The 24,429-nt window shown below is 38.6% G+C and overlaps 1 protein-coding gene across 3 annotated transcripts in view; it reads left to right on the forward strand.

Moving 5' to 3' along the window:
• TAOK3 (TAO kinase 3) overlaps positions 1–24,429 on the forward strand; it is a 197,851-nt gene that overhangs the window by 46,761 nt on the left and 126,661 nt on the right. The gene's annotated exons all lie outside the window — the stretch shown is intronic.

Below are 24,429 nucleotides of genomic sequence, written 5' to 3' on the forward strand. Positions count from 1 at the left end.
GTCTGTAAGTTTTTATTAGAGTGCACACTAATTTATTATCTATGGCTGCTTTCACACTACAAGATAGAATTCACCCTACAAGATAGAATTGAGTTGTTTTGGAGACCATATGACCAACAAAACCTAAAACTGTTACAGGTACTTTATAGAAAATGTTCTCCGAGCCTTGTACTAGGTTAAGTTTTTAATAATTAAAAAGGAAAATCTATTGGAATTTCATGTAATATATAGATTCAAGAAATATAGTATCTTTTCAGTATTGAAAAGGACAAAAGATATTTCATTTATTTAGATTTTCTATTATATCTCTTAGCATTTTGTAGTATTTTCCCATCTAGTTCCTGTATATTACTTCTACTGAATTTATTCCTGAACTTTTGGGGGTTGTTTTTTTAAATACAGTTGTTAAAGGGATCTTTTCTTACACTTGGTTTTTTTTCTTATTTGTGTCTCTGTGTATATGCTTTGTTTTTTAAAAAAATGTTTAAAAATATATACTTACAGAAATAATGAAGACGTATCATAAGAACTTCACTGATTAAAAATAAGATTTCTGCCTCAATCAAATAAGTGAAACAACAGATGTAGAAGTTGTTTACTTAAAACATAACTGAAGGCAATGGCACCCCACTCCAGTACTCTTGCCTGGAGAATCCCATGGACGGAGGAGCCTGGTAGGCTGCAGTCCATGGGGTCGCTGAGGGTCAGACACGACTGAGCGACTTCACTTTCACTTGTCACTTTGATGTATTGGAGAAGGAAATGGCAACCCACTCCAGTGTTCTTGCCTGGAGAATCCCAAGGACGGGGGAGCCTGGTGGGCTGCCGTCTATGGGGTCGCACAGAGTCGGACATGACTGAAGTGACTTAGCAGCAGTAGCAGCAAGAAATTATTTTCCTGGAATTTTACATATTTTTTTCTTGAAATATCTTAAAATCTAACTTACTGTGTTTGCACACATTTTAATTGATCAAAGGCAAAAGTATTAATTTTGTTGCTTAAAATTATTTTTAATTAAAGATACTTATATTTTAAATGATACAACAATACACAGTATAGAAAGTAGATGTCCCCAGTCAAATAAATTTACCTATTACATATTACACTAAACTTTTCTCCACCAGATATAGTCACTACAGTTTGAAGCATATTCTTCTAAATTTTTCTTTTATATCTAACATTGTTCATATTATTGATGTTATTTTTAATTGGAATCATATCATGCCTATTACTGTTTACTCACAGTACATTAGTAGACATCTTTGCTATAGATCTGTCTCTGGTTCTGTTAGGTACACGGTCAAATGTAATTGTACCAGTTTCTTTTTGATGGACATTTGGGTTGTTTCCAAATGTTTTCTATTATAAACCATGCTATAATTATCATTATAAATAGCACTGTGACTCATTTTCAGTTCATCTACTCTGACTCTGAAGTATTACAGCTTGAGGACCCTATTTTTTCCTTGAACTTCATCAGTATGAAGGCCTCTTTACTGTAAAGCAGTTGCTAACAGAAAGTCCTGTTTTGTTTGTTTCCTGAATAGTAAAAGGGCTCTGCCTGCCAGTGTGGGAGACCCAGGTTTGATCCCTGGATCAAGAAGATCCCCAAGAAAAGGAAATGGCAACCCACTCCACTATTCTTGCCTGGGGAATCCCACGGACAGAGGAGCCTGGCGGGCTACAATTGGACACATACATGTCCATGGGGTTGTAAAGAGTCGGACAGGACTTAGTGACTAAACAACAACAACAATAAAACAGTCCTTATATCAATGAGCTTACAGTTCAGTGTGGTTGACCATCATGTATCAAATCGATGATAATTACTATAAATTATAATTTGTAAAATGTTGGTCATGACTATGAGCTGATCACTTACTTGCCCTGAGCCTCCAACAGATTTCAGGGAGACAGGCTGATAATCAAGTATGTGAAACAAAGTGTATAGGAAATGGTAGCAAGATGCTGTTTACTGGTGGGCTTGTGCCAAAACAGATCTCTCATCTACTAGGCAAATATACGTATTTTAATGGGGGAAACAGTATAAAAAAGAGGATGTAATATCACCTGATGTGAAGAGCTGACTCATTTGAAAAGACCCTGATGTTAGGAAAGATTGAAGGCAGGAGGATAAGGGGATAACAGAGGATGAGATGGTTAGATGGCATCACCGACTCAATGGACATGAGTTTGGGTAAACTCTGGGAGTTGGTGATGGACAGGGAGGCCTGGCGTGCTGCAGTTTACGGAATCACAAAGAGTCGGACACGACTGAGCGACTGAACTGAACTGAATATCCTGTTGGGTATCCTGGCATAATCAATATACTTTCATGTTTCATTATTCATGTGCTGCCAGCATCAGTTTCAAGGAGTGATGGTTTAAACTTCTGTAAACTTAACTTTGAAAACATAAAAAAGTCATAAGCCTTTACAAGATCACTAAATTTCACTAGACCTATGATGCTAGACATATTTGACTAGACGTGATTAAAAGAGATTACAAATAGTTTCTCATTAAGTGGGAAAATGTTAAACTTTATTAATAATCTGAAAATATAAATTAGAGTAAGACTAAATATTATAATTATTACAAATATCTTTTTTATTTTTTAATTTATTTATTTTTTAATTGAAGAATAATTACTTTACAGAATTTTGTTGTTTTCTGTCAAATCTCAACATGAATCAGCCATAGGTATACATATATCCCCTTCCTCTTGAACCTCCCTCCCATCTCCCTCCCCATCTCACCCCTCTAGGTTGATACAGAGCCCCTGTTTGAGTTTCCTGAGACATAGATCAAATTCCCATTGGCTATCTATTTTACATACGGTAATTTAAGTTTCCATGTTACTCTCTGTGTATATCTCACCCTTTCCTCCCCTCTCCCCATGTCCATGAGTCTGTTCTCTGTTTTTTTCTCCATTCAGTTTAGTTCAGTCGCTCAGTCATGTCCTACTCTTTGCCACCCCATGAACCGCAGCACGCCAGGCCTCCCTGTCCATCACCAACTCCTGCAGTTTACCCAAACTCATGTCCATTGAGTCAGTGATGCCATCCAACCATCTCATCCTCTGTCATCCCCTTCTCCTCCTGCCGTCAATCTTTCCCAGCATCAGGGTCTTTTCAAATGAGTCGGCTCTTCGCATCAGGTGGCCAAAGTATTGGAATTTCAACTTCAACATCAGTCCTTCTAATGAACACCCAGGACTGATCTCCTTTAGGATAGACTGGTTGGACCTCCTTGCAGTCCAAGGGACTCTCAAGAGTCTTCTCCAACACCACAGTTCTAAAGCATCAATTCTTCTGTGCTCAGCCTTCTTCACAGTCCCTCTCTCACATCCATACATGACCACAGGAAAAACCATAGCCTTGACTAGACGAACCTTTGTTGGCAAAGTAATGTCTCTGCTTTTAAATATGCTATCTAGGTTGGTCATAACTTTCCTTCCAAGGAGTAAGCGTCTTTTAATTTCATGGCTGCAGTCACCATCTGCAGTGATTTTGGAGCCCCCAAAATAAAGTCTGACACTGTTTCCACTGTTTCCCCATCTATTTCCCATGAAGTGGTGCGACCGGATGCCATGATCTTATTTTTCTGAATGTTGAGCTTTAAGCCAACTTTTTCACTCTCCTCTTTCACTTTCATCAAGAGGCTTTTTAGTTCCTCTTCACTTTCTGCCATAAGGGTGGTGTCATCTGCATATCTGAGGTTATTGATGTTTCTCCCGGCAATCTTGATTCCAGCTTGTGTTTCTTCCAGTCCAGCGTTTCTCATGATGTACTCTGCATATAAGTTAAATAAACAGGGTGACAATATACAGCCTTGACGAACTCCTTTTCCTGTTTGGAACCAGTCTGCTGTTCCATGTCCAGTTCTAACTGTTGGTTCCTGACCTGCATACAAATTTCTCAAGAGGCAGATCAGGTGGTCTGGTATTCCCATCTCTTTCAGAATTTTCCACAGTTTATTGTGATCCACACAGTCAAAGGCTTTGGCGTAGTCAATAAAGCAGAAATAGATGCTTTTCTGGAACTCTCTTGCTTTTTCCATGATCCAGCGGATGTTGGCAATTTGATCTCTGGTTCCTCTGCCTTTTCTAAAACCAGCTTGAACATCAGGAAGTTCACGGTTCACATACTGCGGAAGCCTGGCTTGGAGAATTTTGAGCATTACTTTACTAGCGTGTGAGATGAGTGCAATTGTGCGGTAGTTTGAGCATTCTTTGGTATTGCCTTTGTACATTGCCATTGTACAGGAGACAGGGATCAAGACCATTCCCATAGAAAAGAAATGCAAAAAAGCAAAATGACTGTCTGGGGAGGCCTTACAAATAGCTGTGAAAAGAAGAGAAACGAAAAGCAAAGGAGAAAAGGAAAGATATAAACATCTGAATGCAGAGTTCCAAAGAATAGCAAGAAGAGATAAGAAAGTCTTCTTCAGCAATCAATGCAAAGAAATAGAGGAAAACAACAGAATGGGAAAGACTAGGGATCTCTTCTAGAAAATCAGAGATACCAAAGGAACATTTCATGCAAAGATGAGCTCGATAAAGGACAGAAATGGTATGGACCTAACAGAAGCAGAAGATATTAAGAAGAGATGGCAAGAATACACAGAAGAACTGTACAAAAAAGATCTTCACGACCCAGATAATCACGATGGTGTGATCACTGACCTAGAGCCAGACATCCTGGAATGTGAAGTCAAGTGGGCCTTAGAAAGCATCACTACGAACAAAGGTAGTGGAGGTGATGGAATTCCAGTTGAGCTATTCCAAATCCTGAAAGATGATGCTGTGAAAGTGCTGCACTCAGTATGCCAACAAATTTGAAAAACTCAGCAGTGGCCACAGGATTGGAAAAGGTGAGTTTTCATTCCAATCCCAAAGAAAGAGTTATATAGGAAATAGTTAAATCAAGTTCACTGATTTAAAATGCAGTATGGCAGTGACTTCCCTGGCGGTCCAGTAGCTAAGACTGTGCTTCCAGTGCAAGGGGTATGGGTTCTGATCTCTGGTTAAGGAACTAAGATCCTGCATGACATGTGGCACTGCCAAAAAATAATAATAAAAAAAAACTATAGTATGGCATTTATTGACACATCAGATGATTATGCCATAATTATTTTTCCCCTGTTGATAGATGTCTAAGTTGTTCTCATTTTTTACCATTACAAACAATGCCTTAATGAATTCGTGTGCCCATATTTCAGTCAATTGGTATACTCATCCCCAGCTTCACTAATAATGCTAAATTATGCTGATAAAATGGTTATAGTAATTTTTTTCTTTTTACTGGCATTGATTATGACTGCTGCTGCTGCTGCTAAGTCGCCTCAGTCGTGTCCAACTCTGTGCTACCCCATAGACGACAGCCCACCAGGCTCCCTGTCCCTGGGATTCTCCAGGCAAGAACACTGGAGTGGGTTGCCATTTCCTTCTCCAATGCATGCAAGTGACAAGTGAAAGTGAAGTCTCTCAGTCGTGTCTGACTCTTAGCAACCCCATGGACTGCAGCCTAGTAAGCATTATTATAATGGAAAAGATATGTGTGTGTGTGTGTGTGTGCCCTCAGTCATGTCCAACTCCTTGTGACCCCATGAACCATAGCTCATCAGGCTCCTCTGTCCATGAGCTTTCCCAGGCAAGAATACTGGAGCCGGTTGCCATTTCCTACTCCAGGGGATCTTCCTGACCCCGGGATTGAACCAGCATTAGCAGGCATATTCTTTACCACTGCAGCACCTGGGAAGCCCCAATAATGGAAAAGATACTAGATGAAAATTAGGATGAGGTTTCAGTTCCAGAACTAATTGGTTGCATAACTTATATTAAGTTATTCCATCTGAATCTGTTTTCTCCACCTCTAAAGTAAGGTCAAATTGAATGTAATCTCTGAAGTCTTTTCTAACCTTGATTTTCTGTGGTTTCAGTGCTAATGATGTATCGTGTGTTGAGCGACAGAAGGGCCATACACTTTTAATGAAATGTGATTTAATACAAGGCTACTGTCAGCAGTCCCTAAAGTCTTTAAGTAATCAAAAAGTTCAGTTCACAATAGTCTCAAGTCTCCGCTTGCTATGTCATTTGTATGTACTCTATCTTAATTCAAGATAGAGCTTTGAAAGTATTACTCAATTCAGTATTTTCTGATTTGCATAATTAGTTGTATCTCAACTGTATTTTTTAAAGATATTTTAAAATGCAAAATAAAGTATTAGATTTGCATTATAGTTAATAAACTCTGTGAACTAACTTACATTTCTTATGAAACATTGATTTGTGGGTAAAAACAGATACTTAACTTGGAAGCAAACATTTGGAACCCAACACTTGCAAACGAATTTAACGTTAATTTCAGGAAATCCTAGACAAATATACAGTTATAACTCAAGATATATGGATGGTGTGTTCTGTGATGGAAAATTAAAATGTCACTGCGAAAAGATTTGCATTTTGTGGTCTTGGAAGGGCCTACGACTTCCTTCTTACGCTTTGTTTTCTCCACCAGCAGCACCATTCATTTTACTACTTCTAGAGAAAGGAAGATAAGATTAAAGTCATGGTGTGGAGAAAATTTTAGCAAATACTAAGCAGAAAAGCCAACAGAACTTCAAGAGCAATAATGGTAAATAACTACTCTGAGTCACCAAATTAGACAAGCCATTATTATTTACTCCAGTTCTTCAGAAGAGATTGTCTTTGTTTTCCTTTAAAGTAAAATGTTGAGTTTTCATTTCTTTAATTTTTTGACCTCAGATTACTGGACAGTTCAGTTCAGTCGCTCAGACATGTCCAACTCTGCAACCCCATGTACTGTGGACCACCAGGCTTCCCTGTCCATCACCAGCTCAGAAATGTCCAACTCTGCAACCCCATGTACTGTAGCACACCAGGCTTCCCTGTCCATCACCAACTCCCGCAGCTTACCAAACTCACGTCCATCCAGTCGGTGATGCCATCCAACCATCTCATCCTCTGTCGTTCCCTTCTCCTCTTGCCTTCAGTCTTTCCCAGCATCAGGATCTTTTCCATCGAGTCAGTTCTTCACATCAGGTGGCCAAAGTACTGAAGCTTCAGCTTTAGCGTCAGTCCTTCCAATGAATATTCAATGTTGATTTCCTTTAGGATTGACTGGTTGGATCTTCTTGCAGTCCAAGGGACTCTCAAGAGTCTTCTCCAACACCACAGTTCAGAAGCATCAGTTCTTTGGTGCTCAGCTTTCTTTATGGTTCAACTCTCACTTCCATACATGAGTACAGGAAAAACCAAAGCTTTGACTAGACAGACCTTTGTCGGCAAAATAATGTCTCTGCTTTTTAATATGCTGTCTAGGTTGGTCATAGCTTTTCTTCCAAGGAGCAAGCATCTTTTAATTTCATGGCTGCAGTCACCATCTGCAGTGATTTTGGAGCCCAAGAAAATAAAGCTGGTCACTGTTTCCATGGTTTCTCCATCTATTTGCCATGAAGTGATGGGACCAGATGCCATGATCTCCATTTTTTGAATGTTGAGTTTTAAGCCAGCTTTTTCACTTTTTGACTTTCATCAAGAGGCTCTTTAGTTCCTCTTCACTTTCTGCCATTAAGGGTGGTGTCATCTCCATGCTGCTGGTGCTGCTAAGTCGCTTCAGTCGTGTCCGACTCTGTGCGACCCCATAGACAACAGCCCACCAGGCTCCCCCATCCCTGGGATTCTCCAGGCAAGAACACTGGAGTGGGTTGCCATTTCCTTCTCCAATGCATGAAAGTGACAAGTGAAGGTGAAGTCGCTCAGTCATGTCCGACTCTTAGCGACCCCATGGACTGCAGCCTACCAGGCTCCTCCGTCCATGGGAGTTTCCAGGCAAGAGTACTGGAGTGGGGTGCCATTGCCTTCTCCAGTCATCTCCATAGCTGAGGTTATTGATATTTCTCCCAGCAATCTTGATTCCAGTTTGTGCTTCATCCAGCCCAGCATTTTGCATGATGTACTCTGCATGTAAGTTAAAAAAGCAGGGTGACAGTATACAGCCTTGATGTACTTCTTTCCCAATTTGAAACCAGTCCGTTGTTCCATGTTGGGTTCTAACTATTGCTTCCTGACCTGCATACAGATTTCTCAGGAATCAAATTGTATGTTAGCAATTTGATCTCTGGTTCCTCTGCTTTTTCTATATCCAGCTTGAACATCTGGAAGTTCTTGATTCATATACTGTTGGACCCTCACTTGGAGAATTTTGACCATTACTTTGCTAGCGTGTGAAAGTTAGTCACTCAGTCATGTCCAACTCTTTGTGACCCCATGGACTGTAGCCCACCAGACTGCTCTGTCCATGGAATTCTGCAAGGAAGAATACTGGAGTAGATTGCCAATTCCTTCTCCAGGGGGAGAATTTTGAGCATTACTTTGCTAGCATGTGAGATGAGTGCAATTGTGTGGTAGTTTGAACATTCTTTGGGATTGGAAAACTGACCTTTTCCAGTCCTGTGGCCACTGCTGAGTTTTCCAAATTTGTTGGCATATTGAGTGCAGCACTTTCACAGCATCATCTTTTAAGATTTGAAATAGCTCAGCTGGAATTCCATCACCTCCACTAGCTTTGTTCATAGTGATGCTTCCTAAGGCCCACTTGACTTCACACTCCAGGATGTCCTGCTCTAGGTAAGTGATCATACCATCGTGGTTATCTGGGTCATGAAGATTTTTTTTGTATAGTTCTTTTGTGTATTCTTGCCACCTGTTCTTAATATCTTCTGCTTCTATTAGGTCCATATCGTTTCTGTCCTTTATTGTGCGCATCTTCACATGAAATTGTGCCTTGGTATCTCTAATTTTCTTAAAGAGATCTCTAGTTTACTGGACATCCAGTAATCTCTAGATTACTGGACAATTTAATAATTTCTCTTGTGTAAAAAATGACCATTAAAGTATCTAATACAGCCTTGTAAAGGTGTTACTATTGACAATAATCTTAGGTGTCCCAGTTAGGTGAAGTTATGAGATGGTCTTTCTTTCTTTGTAATACAGCTGAAAACACCTTCCTCTGTAATGTGAGGCCTGACCATTGTACTAGGATCCACCATTTCCTCTAGGTGGTTGGCTCCCTATTATGTATGGGTTTTAAACTGTCATTTTTAGAAGATTTCATTTTGTTTTCTTTTAACTCTTTATTAGTTAGCTGTTCAGCATCTTTTCTGCATTTTCCCCCTCTTCAATAATAGGAATTTTTTTTTTTGTCAAAACAAAAAAAACTCCAGTTTTTTATATAAGACTCAGCAGAATAGTCTTATCAGATAAGTGCTTTTTTGACTGATGGAATTCTCATCTGTTGTGTTTCCCAAAATGTATTTCCCCCCCAGTCTTTCAGCATTCACCTCGTGATTTTGTTGTGCTAGATCATGATACTACAAGCTCTGTTTTAGATCAGTGTTATTCAGTAGCCAAAATAATATGAGTGCAAAGTTGTGACTGAAGCTGTTAGAGACAAAAAATTCATAGTAGAAGTGATACTTGTCTGTTTCCGTTGATTCAATATGCAACTTAGGCCAATTAGTTTCCTTTAGCTTTGCTTTCATTTCTTCATTTGTAAAATGAAGCTAACAAGCTATCTTTTGGATTTAGCAAATAATTGAATTATAAAACATTTGTAGCTTGTTATGTCCATTGAATTAGATGTTAGTCTTAAACCTATAATATTATAAATAAATAATTGTAAGAAGCTATTCTCTCACAACTATGTCCCTACCCCAAGAAAATTACCTTACTTTATTGCAGCTGTTTAAGACATGACTGGTTAACAGCAGAAAGTAACACAATACTGTAAATCAACTATACTCCAACAAAAATTTTTAGAAGAAAAAAAATTTCTTAACTGATTATAAGTTATAGAAACATGGGTAACTAATATATTCCGAAATTATGGCATTGTTGCTTATTTTAAAAATCACAATTGCTTATATGATTTAACTGTTTTTCTTCTATGAAGTTGTAACTAGTCTTAATAAATGTCAAACCATAAGGTAGTAGATTTTCTTTAAAAATTTAATCCTTAATACTAAGGAATCACTTAGGTTTTACAGTTTTATTCAGTTAATCTGTTTTAATTTTCTATAATTTTTATCTACGGTTTCTTTTATAAAATAAGTAATGCATTCGTGAAAAACTATTGTAATGATAAATGTTAATTTTTAAACCAGTAATTAAAGTGAATAAATATGGGATTTGTTGTAGTCTTTAGGTTGTAAATATTTTCCCAGTCTTATTCTTGAGCCTTTCTTGTCTGAATGCCTGAAGAATTTTTTTTCTTTAATCTTTGGCATTTAGTAACTTAATTAGGACATGTTTCAGTGTTTAATTATTCTGTGTTCCTTTTCCCTGGCATACTGTGGACCCCTTCAATCTGTATGTAGCTTTAAGTCTTATTCTTAGAAAGCTTTTTTCAAAAATTATCTTAATTTTAAAATTTTATTATATTTTCATCCTCTTCCCAGTTACTGATTATGAGTATATTCATCGCTAAAAGCTCTAATTTTCTCTGATTTTTAAAACTTTGTTCAGGGCCGTCTGGTTAATTTTCTCAGTTCTGTGCTGCATGTCCCTTACCACGCTCCTGCAGCAGTGCACATTTTCGTCTTGCCTCCCAGTGCAGGCTACATTTCAGTAGTGGTTTTATTTTATTCTCACATCTCTCTTGACTTTTGCCACCTCATTTTTCATTCCCTTTTTGGGTTGACTCTTATATCCCTGCCATGAGCCCTGGTTTTATATAGCAATTACTTCATTGAATACCTCCTTTTTTTTTTTTTTTAATTCAGCTTCCATCTGATCTATGACAGCATTTTTTATTAGTATTCATTTCTAAATGAGATGAGCTCTCCTTAGTCTTATGAGATTCCTATGAGGGGTGGCCCAGGACCGTGTTTTATTATAGTGCTAGTAAGAGTTTTTCCTGCTTACTGGTGGAGATCCTTTTGACAAGCTTATTGATGAATTATTTTAGCCTTTATTTTAACTGAGACAAATGTTATTAGAACAAACCTATTTCTGAGTCCTTTTAGTCCCTACTTTTACTGAAAGAACAGATTAGCAATTTTATTGTGTTAATTTTGAAGGAAAGACCAATACAGACCTTTTCTTGACATAATTCGTTAATTGTATTTAAAAAAGAAAAAAAATGGGGAATCCCCTAGCTGTCCAGTGGTTAGGACTATGAGTTTCACTGCCAAGAGCCCAGATTTGAGCCCTGGTCAGGAGAAGGCAATGGCACCCCACTCCAGTACTCTTGCCTGGAAAATCCCATGGATGGAGGAGCCTGGTAGGCTGCAGTCCATGGGGTCGCTAAGAGTCGGATACAACTGAGCAACTTCACTTTCACTTTTCACTTTCATGCATTGGAGAAGGAAATGGCAACCCACTCCAGTGTTCTTGCCTGGAGAATCCCAGGGACGGAGGAGCCTGGTGGGCTGCCGTCTATGGGGTCACACAGAGTCGGACATGACTGAAGTGACTTAGCAGTAGCAGTAGCAGTAGGGAACTAAGATCCTAGAAGCTTTATGGTATGCTCAAAAAACAAAAACAAAACAAAATTGCATGAATATTCACAAAACATTAATAAGAATAAGTAGAAATTATAGACAATCTATGAATATATACACTAATTCTGTAGGTACAGCCAGTAGCTATTATTTATAGATTTATTGAGGAAATAATATAGTTGCAAAATGTCTTATGAATGTGATTAGTTTTCCAACAGTCCTGAAACTCTAAAACTAAGAACATATTAACATCATCTTCACTATATGACTTACATATTCTTGACTTCTTTTTGTCCCATTCTTTAAATCCTTTCTCCATATTCTCACATAAGCAGAAAAGAGCTAGCAACATCATCAAGCAAATGTGGTAAACCTATTTATATGACTAGTAACAATATAATAGAAGGATGATTATAAGCATTTAACCAATTTTATCAGAGATCATATATTAAGTAGACAAATAATAGAAATCTTCCCAAGCAAAACTATGGATACTTTTCATAGTTCCCTTTTAAACCATTTTAGTACCAAGAAAAGAATGAAAAAGTTTCGTGGACTAAATTTGAGAGCTCAGTTAATTAAACCCAAATATCATAAAGAAGTGGGTCATAGGTTTTTTCTACAGTGTCCACTTTTTCCCAGAGCCATTGTTGGGTTAGCACTTTTGCCATGTAGAAGGGTTGGTATACCAGAAAAATGTGAGAAACTGGGAATCAGATGCCACTCATAAAAAAGTCAGAATAATCATAACATCTTCCTATCTTACCAGGATGTTACAATAATTGAATGCATTTAGGTAAGTGAAGGTGCTTCCCTGGTGGCTCAGATGGTTGGGGGTCTGCCTGAAATGCAGGAGACCTGGGTTTGATCCCCGGGTAGGGAAGATCCCCTGGAGAAGGAAATGGCAACCTACTCCAGTATTCTTGCCTGGAGAATTTTGTGGGCAGAGGAGCCTGGAGGGCTACAGTTCACAGGGTCATAAAGAAACAGACATGACTGAGCGACTGACACACAGGTATGTGAAAGAAAGCATTTTATCCCAGTGTAAGCATTAATATTGTTGTTTCTTAAAATGAGAAAAGAAACCAAGCTTAATTCTAGCAGTCTCTTTCAAGCAACCATTGAGAACAAGTAATAGTCTTTTACGGGAAGACTCCCTGAACTTCACTAACAATTCAGGGAGGAATTACTTTTAGCTAGCTGTGGGACTCTTCTGTCAAGTGCTTGAAAACATATCTAACAGGAAGAAGAAGGAAGGGATAGGTATAATTGCTCTCCTAGACCCTGTGAAAACACACATATACATGTACACTCTCACTGCTGTGTGATAACTAAATGCAACAGTTCCTGTTTCCCATTGTGGTTCTCTTTCATTCCTGCTTAAAACAAAGACAGCCTGGTCAAGAGTTAATTGAATGTGACTAGTCTGAGGAGAAGGTACGTTAAACAGATGGCATTGGTGGCTATACCTCCAGCCTGGGGTCAGAGTTAGGCTACTGGTTAGATTTTTAGATCTTAGCTTTTTGTTTCACAATTGATTTCAAAGAGAGAGTAGAGGCCACAAGTGATGGCGGGGAGGGAGAAGACAGTGGAAGGTTGATTTATAAAATGGTCAAACAGTACTGAAACCTGAGTACTTCTTGCACAAGTAGTCAAGATGCGTCAGCATTTCCTGAGGCAGTAATACAAGCTTTACAGTATAGTTATGAGAATCATTATTATTTATTTTCAATAATAATTACCAGTATTTTTTGAACTGTCTAAAATTGTACTGTCCAACTGGTTGCTGCTCGTCATGTAGCTATGTAAATTACAGTTTAATTGAAATTTAACAGAATTACGAATTCAGTTCCCCAGTCACACTAGCCACATTTCAAGTGCTCAGTAGCCACATGTGGTACAGGCTGATGTATTGGACACTGCAAATATAGACTGTTTCCATCATCATGAAACATTCTAACTGAAAGTGCTGATCTAGAACAAACTCTGACAGCAAAAGTGTAATGTTAAATATATGTACTTTACAAACAAATGACTGAAGCCCAAAGTATAGTATGTAAAAAAAATTCCTTTTTTTTTTTCCTTGATATAGCTATTTTATTGAAGTAGAGTTGACTTACAATTTTTCAGGTGCTCAGCAAAGTGATTCAGTTATACATATACATATATATTATTTTTCAGATTATTTTCCATTGTAGATTATTACAAGATATTGACTACAGTTCCCTGTGCTATACATAAACCATCGTTGTTGCATACCTATTGTTTTTTTTTTAATTTTATTATTATTTTTTTTTACTTTACAATATAATATTGGTTTTACCATACATCAACATGCATCTGCCACAGGTGTACACTTGTTCCCATCCTGAACCCCCCTCCCACCTCCCTCCCCATACCATCCCTCTGGGTCATCCCAGTGCACCAGCCCCAAGCTTCCTGTATCCTGCATCGAACCTGGATTGGCGATTCGTTTTTTATATGATATTATATATGTTTTAATGCCATTCTACCAAATCATCCCCCCCCCCCCGCCACAGAGTCCAAAGGACTGTTTTATACATCTGTGTCTCTTTTGCTATCTCACATACAGGGTTGTCATTACCATCTTTCTAAATTCCATATATATGCGTTAGTATACTATATTGGTGTTTTTCTTTCTGGCTTACTTCACTCTGTATAATAGGCTCCAGTTTCATCCACCTCATTAGAACTGATTCAAATGTATTCTTTTTAATGGCTGAGTAATACTCCATTGTGTATATGTTCCACAGCTTTCTTATCCATTCATCTGCTGATGGACATCTAGGTTGCTTCCATGTCCTGGCTATTATAAACAGTGCTGCGATGAACATTGGGGTACACGTGTCTCTTTCAATTCTGGTTTCCTTGGTGTGTATGCCCAGCAGTGGGATTGCTGGATCGAATGGCAGTTCTATTTCCAGTTTTTGAAGGAATCTCCACACTGTTCTCCATAGTGGCTGTACTAGTTTGCATTCCCACCAACAGTGTAAGAGGGTTCCCTTTTCTCCACACCCTCTCCAGCATTTATTGCTTGTAGACTTTTGGATTGCAGCCATTCTGACTGGTGTGAAATGGTACCTCATTGTGGTTTTGATTTGCATTTCTCTGATAATGAGTGATGTTGAGCATCTTTTCATGTGTTTGTTAGCCATCTGTATGTCTTCTTTGGAGAAATGTCTATTTAGTTCTTTGGCCCATTTTTTGATTGGGTCATTTATTTTTCTGGAATGGAGCTGCAGGAGTTGCTTGTATATTTTTGAGATTAGTTGTTTGTCAGTTGCTTCATTCGCTATTATTTTCTCCCATTCTGAAGGCTGTCTTTTCACCTTGCTTATAGTTTCTTTTGTTGTGCAGAAGCTTTTAATTTTAATTAGATCCCATTTGTTTATTTTTGCTTTTATTTCCAATATTCTGGGAGGAAATCTAGCATTCTGTTCATACTAAGTCAAATAAGTGGAATCAAAATGTCATAAATGTTTTAGCTAGGCAAAAATTCATAAGTATTCTAAAGTATATTTATTACATATACTATTTTTAAAAGTGGAACTTAACCATTGTGGCTTGATTATTCTAGGCATAAATAATTTTTCTAAAATGAACAGTAGTGATCACTAAATACACCTGAAATACAGGTTGTATTCATGTGACTTTGAAAAAATCAAAAGCCTTCAATCAATAGAGGTGATATTTATCAGAGGCTTGTTTTAACATTGTCTTAATTTCCATTTACATTCATTTTTTAGAGAATATTGCAGTCTTACAAACTTGTTAAGAAATATTTAGGGAATTCCTTATTTGTAAACATAAGTTATAGTTTTTCTAAACTGGATTATGAAGAAGTACTCAAATATCATACAAAGAAGTCTAGGAAGAGGCAATCAATAACTGAAGACCAAGTTGTGAAGGGCTCTTTGTGGTTAATATATTTTGTGGTTAACCTAGTCTAAACAGTCCATGTCTATTCTGAGACCTTTGAGGGTTCAGGTACTCAGTCTGAGAAATCTCACCAAATGTGAAGTATCTGGAGAATAAAAATAAAAGTGATTTCTCTTCAGTTGTCTGTAGTGGAATTTCTCTGTAAGTGAATGAAACGTAATACAGCAAGTTGAATCACTGAACTATTTTATTGCATTGTAACTCATAAAAGAATTCCGTTTGAAAAACACTGCTTGCCATTTCAACAACTTAAAACCGTGGTCTATTCAATCACTTTATAACAAAGTAGTGTGGAGAATGACTTCGCTGAAACAGTGCCAAACCTTCTTCAGCGAAGTGGTGTTGGCATGAGGCAGCAAAAGGAGAAGGCAAGACCAGGAATGTAAAGAAGAGGTAACTAGACCTTATTTATTAGCTGGCATTTAGTACATGAGAGCAATAAGGAAATAATTAAAAATAATATGTGGAGCTATATTCCAGAAAGTCACAGTCGAATTGAAAGAAACCAATTCATATGAAATATTGTGAGATTTGCAAAATAACATTAACACAGGAAAAATGGTGCAAAAGTCCATGCAAAAGAAACTTTTCACAGCATTGTTTTTGTTATGATGGGATTGATTTTACTCAGTTTTTCATCAACTCTATTTTTCATGAGTACTGTCTGTCCAGCATTATATCTGGAGATGCAATTGTGAACAAAACAGACTAAAAAACCTCCCCTAAGAGGTTTACATTCTAGAAGGGGGAGAGAGAACACATACAAATTGAGCACATAGTGTATTTGAAGCTGATTAAAGCAGCAAGATGGACACTGGGGGAGGTTATAATTTTAAGAAGGGTAGGTAGGGTTTATAATATATCTTTTATTAAAATCATGTTAGTCTGTTGGAGCCAAAGTTAAAACAGGACCAAGCTCTTCTCTCTAGTGAAGAAATTGGTGAGAGGAAGTCAATGGAGGGATGAGACTGGTGTCAGGCACTTTGTTTACCCCTTTCCTGGTCCTGGTTGTATCCTTTTGTTTGGGAGGTGTTTAGAAGTACATTTTGGGACTTCCCTGGTTAGGAATGGTTAAGAATCCACTTACCAATGCAGGGGACATGGGTTTGATGCAGTTAAGCCCATGTACCACCACTACTGAAGCCCACATGTCCTCAAACCCATGCTGTACAGCACTGCAACAAGAGGTAGCCCCCACTTGTCGCAACTAGAGATAGCTCATGCACAGCAACAAAGACCCAGTGAAGCCCCCCAAAAGAAGTCTGCAAAAAAAAAAAAAAAGAAGTAAATTTGGTGCTTTGATAGTGCTGATTCATTCTTGTGATAAAATGGGATAGAGAGCGTGGTATTCAAGATATTTTCACTGATAGTAGAGCACGGTTCCCTTCACCTTGCCCTGAGATCTTGGCGCACACTGTATGCAAGCATAAAGAACATGCCTACTGAGTAGTGTTCAGGAGAATGAGATTTTCACTTGTAGAAAAAAATGTTTTGTCTATCCTCTTAAAATCTTGTGAAGTTATCGTAGTTAAGAAAAATCTGCATCTTCCATGTCTCTTTATCAAACTGAGCCTACCGAAGTGTTGATTAGTTGAGTTGTTCATTCATTGAGTGACTAATTTGTACAAAAAATATTTTCTTTTCCAAGTATATCTGAGTATTTCTTTTTCACAGTTTAAAAAATCAGTGAGTGAGTGAATGAAAGTTGCTCAGTTGTGTCCAACTCTTTGAGATCCCATGGACTACATTGTCCATGGAATTCTCCAGAATACTGGAGTGGGTAGCCTTTCCCTTCACTAGGGGATCTTCCCAACCCAAGGATCAAACCCAGGTCTCTTGCATTGCAGGCAGATTCTTTATCAGCTGAGCCACCAGGGAAGCCCAAGAATACTGGAGTGGGTAGCCTATCCCTTCTTCAGCAGATCTTCCCAGTCCAGGAATTGAACCGAGGTCTCCTGCATTGCAGTTGGATGCTTTACCAACTGAAGTATTAATTGTTCTTGTCTCTTCCTTTCCACTGACCCCTTCTCACTTTCTTTGAGGCAAGCACAATCTCTAATTCACCTACATAAACCAGTACTACTTTCTTGTTTTGTTCTAGTGTGCCTGTAAACCACCTAACCCCACCCCCGCCCCCCCCCACACTCCCCAGCCCACATTTCCTTCCCTTTTTGTCCACTCATCCCAACCCTGTTCTTGTAAACCAAAAAGATTTTCTCAAAGATCACCAGTAATTTCCATTTTACCCACATTAATCATCTTTTCTAAGTTCCTATCTAACTTATCCACCTGATCTCTTTGGAAAAGTCTCCCACCTTGTGTTATATCCCTTAAGTGAGATCAGTGAAAGCATATCATAATGTCTGACATAAGACAGTACTCAACAAATGTTGATTGAATTTGAACTGCAAATGACTTTACCATCTCTGGGTTCTTGTTCCAGCTCAGTGCCTTAAATATTGTAGATACTTGGTACATTGTGGTTTGTATGAATGAAAGCATGAACCTATCACTTCTTATCCATCTCCTTTTATGGTCTTCCTCTTTCTGACCCATAACCTATTGCTTAAGAACATATATATTAGTCATTGTGCTGAAGGCTTTGTATTAATTATGTCATTTATTTCTCACAACCACTTGATAGGGTAGTTATTTTTCTTTTACAGATGAGGAAAATGATACTTAGAACTCTTCAGTGAATTAGCAGGCCCACATATTTAGCTAATACATGGTGGTGAAAGTAAAAGTTGCTCAGTCGTGTCTGACTCTGAGATCCCATGGACTAGACAGTCCATGGAATTCTCCAGGTCAGAATACTGGAGTGGGTAGCCTTTCCCTTCTCCAGGGGATCTTCCCAACCCAGAGATAGAACCCAGGTCTCCCGCATTGCAGGTGGATTCCTTTCCAGTAGAGCCACAAGAGAAGCCCAAGAATACTGGAGTGGATAACCTATCCCTTCTCCAGAGGATGTTCCCAACCCAAGAATCGAACCGGGGTCTACTGCATTGCAGGTGGATTCTTTACCAACTGAGTTATATGGGAAGCCTTTGCGACCCCATGGACTATACAGTCCATGGAATTCTCTAGGTCAGAATACTGGAGTGGGTAGCCTTTTCCTTCTCCAGGGGATCTTCCCAACCCAGGGATTGAAGCCAGGTCTTCTGCATTGCAGGCAGATTCTTTACCAGCTGAGCCACAAGGGAAGCCCAGTACATAGTGGAGCCACCAATTAAACTAACTGAGCTTTTCTGGGACTTAGATATTAGTTCTCTGCCCATTCTTCACACTCTTCTCTCCCATGTAGAGTTCATTCTTGATTTCAATTGGCAGTTCTATGCTAGTGACATCAAAATCAACACTTTAAGAGTAGACATTATGAAGAGAGATAAATTAAGAGTTTAGGATTAACAAATACACATTACTGTATATAAAATAGACAAACAGTAAGGACCTAGTGTATAGCACAGGGAATTATAGTCAGTGTCTTTAACAACCTGTAATGGAAAAGAATCTGAAAAATTATATATGTGCATGTGTGTGTGTATAAAACAATCACTTTGCTGTATACTTGAAACATTTTAAATTAACTGTACTTCAGTTTAAAAGACATTGACATTGTATCCTGTTCCTCCAGCTGCTTGCTCTGAGTTATCTTGCTTTCATCATGTTGAACTCAACTTGTTTAAAGCAGACCTCATCAGAATCACCTCAGAATGTACTCCTTTTTAGTAATTTAGTTGTGACACTTTAATCATTCTAATCACTCAGACTTGAAACCATCTTTAATTTCTTTTCCATTTCTTTGTCTTACCTTACATCAGCTGATATAGTATTTTTCCCAAGGGATATACACATACATGCCTAATCCTTACACAAGTCTAACACAGGTAGAAAAGTCTATCTGATATGTGTTTTTGTTGCTTCCCTATAGTTACTTATTGTCCCCCATCATTTTAGAAACATACTGTGAAAAATGAATGAGAGCTGTTGGAAATTTTATACTTATTTGAATTGTATCTATCTAGAATTGTACACACTGGATAAATAACAAATACTGCTAACTTACTAATTCTTCGTGCAGATGGGGAAAATTTTGTTTTTTTCTAGGTATTTATTCACTAGATACTTAGTGACTAGGTCCTCATTTCACTTATTCACTAGGTGTTTATTTCACTAGGTACTCACACACACACAGGTTACTTATTCAGAACCCTCTAGCAGACATCCTCTCAGGTTCTGTTGGGCCAAACTGGAGCACATGCTTACCCCTAGATCAATCACTGGCGATGACAATTAAAATATTACCACAACTAGCTTATACCTACTGTGGCTTATCCTGTATCACCACAGGGCAGAAAATTGTTCTGTTAGCAGAATAATGAGAAGTGGTTGTTAGACAGGTAACCAACAGGCAGAGTCTGCCTTAGCATTGTTTCTTCATTTTGGATTTATCCAGTGCAAAGCACTGACATCTTAGCAAGCCATCTTTCTGAAAGTAAATATTATGATTATTGCCTTTAAACATGGACTACAACATACAGAATATTTAGTATAAAAGATACTTGGGGATTTAGAAAGACACCCTGTTCCTTTAAGAACATACTATTTATAGGAGAGGCTTCCCCAGGTACTCAACAGTAAAGAATCTGCCCACAATGCAGGAGACCAGGAGTTGCAGATTCTATCCCTAGGTAGAGAAGGTCCCCTGGAGGAGGAAATGGCAACCCACTCCAGTATTCTTGCCTGGGAAATTCCATGGACAGAGGAGCCTGGCGGGCTATAGTCTGTGGGGTCACAAAGAATAGGACATGACTGAGCCTGCATTTATAGGAGTATCAGTTTACATACAAAATAAGAACTGCCATTTATGGACTGTGCAGTCCATGGAATTCTCCAGGCCAGAATGCTGGAGTGGGTAGCCTTTCCCTTCACTAGGGGATCTTCCCAACCTAGGGATTGAACCCAGGTCTCCCACATTGCGGGCAGATTCTTTACCAGCTGAGCCACCAGGGAAGCCCAAGAATACTGGAGTGGGTAGCCTATCCCTTCTTAAGCAGATCTTTCCCACCCAGGAAGCGAACCAGAGTCTTCTGCGTTGCAGGCAGATTCTTTACCAACTGAGCTATCAGGGAAGTTCCACTAGCAATATTGCTGATGAATTTATTAAGTGAGTCTTGATGTGTGACAGTTAGCCTTCTCCTTGAAAAATCTCATATAATCCTTATAAGAACCTATAAGTTACGGGTATTTTTAGTGTCCATATTTACTCATGACAAATTGAGGCTTAGAGAAGTTGAGTTACTTCACCATACTGTAAGTCAGGCAGAAGCTCGCTTAGGACACAGGTAATCTCGTATCTGAGCTGATATTCTTAGCTAGCATCTAAACTGCCTTCAGTAATCGGCAGTAGAGTTGAGATAGCCAAAACCTGCACCATCATTTATTCTGAAACCTAGGGCTTGACCTATTTTTTCCTCTTACTAACCTTTTTGTTCTTCTCCTGACCCCTCCAGCAGAATGTAGATATGATCCATTTATTGAGAATGGCACAGGTTACTTTAATTTCCTTCCTTGATCTATGTGTCCAGAAAGTCATGCTGTGTTTCGTTTTCCCCACTTAAAAATGAGTGAAATTGCCCAAAGAAAGGCAATGCCAAAGAATGCTCAAACTACTGCACAATTGCACTCACTCACATGCTAGTAAAGTAATGCTTAAAATTCTCCAAGCCAGGCTTCAGCAATACCTGAACCATGAACTTCCAGATGTTCAAGCTGGTTTTAGAAAAGGCAGAGGAACCAGAGATCAAATTGCCAACATATGCTGGATCATTTGAAAAAGCAAGAGAGTTCCAGAAAAACATCTATTTCTCCTTTATTGACTATGCCAAAGCCTTTAACTGTGTGGATCACAATAAACTGTGGAAAATTCTGAAAGAGATGGGAATACCAGACCACCTGACCTGCCTCTTGAGAAATCTATTTGCAGGTCAGGAAGCAACAGTTAAAACTGGACATGGAACAACAGACTGGTTCCAAATAGGAAAAGGAGTACGTCAAGGCTGTATATTGTCACCCTGCTTATTTAACTTCTATGCAGAGTACATCATGAGAAACGCTGGGCTGGAAGAAGCACAAGCTGGAATCAAGATTGCCGGGAGAAATATCAGTAACCTCAGATATGCAGATGACACCACCCTTATGGCAGAGAGTGAAGAGGAACTCAAAAGCCTCTTGATGAAAGTGAAAGAGGAGAGTGAAAAAGTTGGCTTAAAGCTCAACATTCAGAAAACGAAGATCATGGCATCTGGTCCCATCACTTCATGGGAAATAGATGGGAAACAGTGGAAACAGTGTCAGACTTTATTTTTGGGGGGCTCCAAAAACACTGCAGATGGTGACTGCAGCCATGAAATTAAAAGACACTTACTCCTTGGAAGGAAAGTTATGACCAACTTAGATAGCATATTCAAAAGCAGAGACATTACTTTGCCAACAAAGGTCCGTCTAGTCAAGGCTATGGTTTTTGCAGTGGTCATGTATAGATGTGAAAGTTGGACTGTGAAGAAAGCTGAGCACCGAAGAATTGATGCTTTTGAACTGCGGTGTTGGAGAAGACTCTTGAGAGTCCCTTCGACTGCAAGGAGATCCAACCAGTCCGTTCTAAAGGAGATCAGTGCTAGGTGTTCTTTGGAAGGACTGATGCTAAAGCTGAAACTCCAGTACTTTGGCCACCTCATGCGAAGGGTTGACTCATTGGAAAAGACTGTGATGCTGGGAGGGACTGGGGGCAGGAGGAGAAGGGGACGACAGAGGATGAGATGGCTGGATGGCATCACCGACTCGATGGATGTGAGTCTGAGTGAACTCCGGGTGTTGGTGATGGACAGGGAGGCCTGGCGTGCTGTGGTTCATGGGGTCGCAAAGAGTCGGACACGACTGAGCGACTGAACTGAACTGAAAGATGAGTGAATGGAGACAGAGGATGACAAAAAATATCTATGAGCAAAATATCTGAAAGCATACCAAAATTCTAAAAGAGACTTTTTTAATTTTATTTTGTTCGTAAGTCATGTAATTCTGTGGAAGTTGAAGAGGGATGATCTGAGAAGAAAAAAATATATATCATAATAGGATCATCTCCAGCCTTTTTTATTTTTAATGCACTCATTCTTGTCATGCTTTGAACTCTCACTTATCCTGACCACAACTTCAGATTTTAATACCTGCAAATTTAAATGAAAGAAAAAAAAAAAAAAAAAAAACTCCTTGTTCAATCACCATTCATGAATTCTTCTAGCTTTGGGGAGGAGTCTAGCTTCAGAGTACAAGGTTGCTTGTGGTAAGAAAGGTCTTTAAAATTTCCACACAAACACTGAAGCAAACTTATTATTGAGTTCCCTCCATGTACCTCTTAGGCACTCAGCTAAGTGTGAGGATTTTTTTATTTTAAGTTTCCATTAGCTATTTTGCTTTGATGTTTTCACTTCTTTGCCACTGTAATCAAGCCTTCTTAAGTGACATTTCCCAGCTACTTGTGGCATCATACTAACATTTATCAAGCACCAAGGAAACCAGGGCAGTTGTGAATGAGTACTAATGGAGAAGGCACAAAAAATATGAATCTAACTAAAACATGAATACTGAAGGAGAACTGGATTTGCTCATTTCTGGCTGGATGAGGGAGATACGGAAAAAAAAAAGTGGGGAAGGGAGGGTCTTAAGAAAGGAGAGATGAGCAGAGAATGAGGAAATAATTAGACCATGGACACACATAATTATTGAGGAACAGAAAGAATAGCAGAATTCAGGAAGAAAAGAGTACTTTACAAAATATCCTTAATTGTACTGAAGCTTTTTCGGTGTGTGTGTATTTAACATGGCGAGATGATTTAGAAAACTTGCTCTGAGTTCATCTTTATTCAGCAGCTAAAGCTACTGAGTTTTAGTTTTATGAGCTTTCTTCACTCTGCTTAATGTTCACCTCTTTGGTACTCAACCCCTTCCCTCCACACACAACACACAGTTGCTCAGAATTATCTCTCTTGTTGCTTGATATTCAGCTCACACTTTTTTTCTCAGACTTTTGGAAGTTACCACTCAGACAGATGCAAATGTGGTATTATGCTTGCCAAAGTACTGAGCAGTAGAGAGACTTCTTTTACACCTTGCATGTTTTGAGTTTTTGGTTTTGCTCTTTCAATCTTTGCTAAATAGTAAATGCGGAGATTGTTATTGTTGAGATAAACACAAGGTCATTTGCATTACTGAACTGGCTGTTTCTACTCCTAAAGAGATTCTTTACAATTTCCTTATCAGCAAAGGAATTGCCTTGATTTCCTTTTGATGATGTTTCCCAGCTGATATTCTAGAACTAGCACAGAAGCAATTCATACCCTCCTGAAATGGCTCTTGCCCAGTAATCCTGCTCGATCTGTACATGTTAGGCTTTAATTACAGGACACGGTTAAGAGGATGGATGGAGAGGAAAGCAAAAAATACCCACTGGCCCTGATGTCAAATCAGCCTGACTCCCTCAACAGAGACTCGCAGGAATGCATTTTTATTGTAACTGTTCTTTACCCCTAGTTGTCAGCCACAAAGAATAAAACACTTAATTTAAAAAAACAAGAAACAATCTTTAGTAATTTAAACTGAACACAAATAGAACTCTGTTAATAATGGTTCACAAAATTGTGGGAAACCTTAAGTACCATAGACCCATTAAAAACATCTCAGAACACATTTGTGTCTTTTTTGATTTGTCATTATGAACTATTATCTTTTTCTAAAAAATGGGTGCTGTGTGCTGATCTCAAGATAGCTATAAAGGGTTATATGAGTCTGTTAAGTGTTAAGTGTGTTAAATTAAAAGAAGTTTACCTATGAAAGGAGGAAAAACAGTGCTGAAACAAGTGAATATTCTTCCAAGATTTGTGAAGATCATT

Source organism: Bos javanicus, chromosome 17, assembly GCF_032452875.1.
Source record: "Bos javanicus breed banteng chromosome 17, ARS-OSU_banteng_1.0, whole genome shotgun sequence".
In the NCBI taxonomy this organism is placed as follows: domain Eukaryota; kingdom Metazoa; phylum Chordata; class Mammalia; order Artiodactyla; family Bovidae; genus Bos; species Bos javanicus.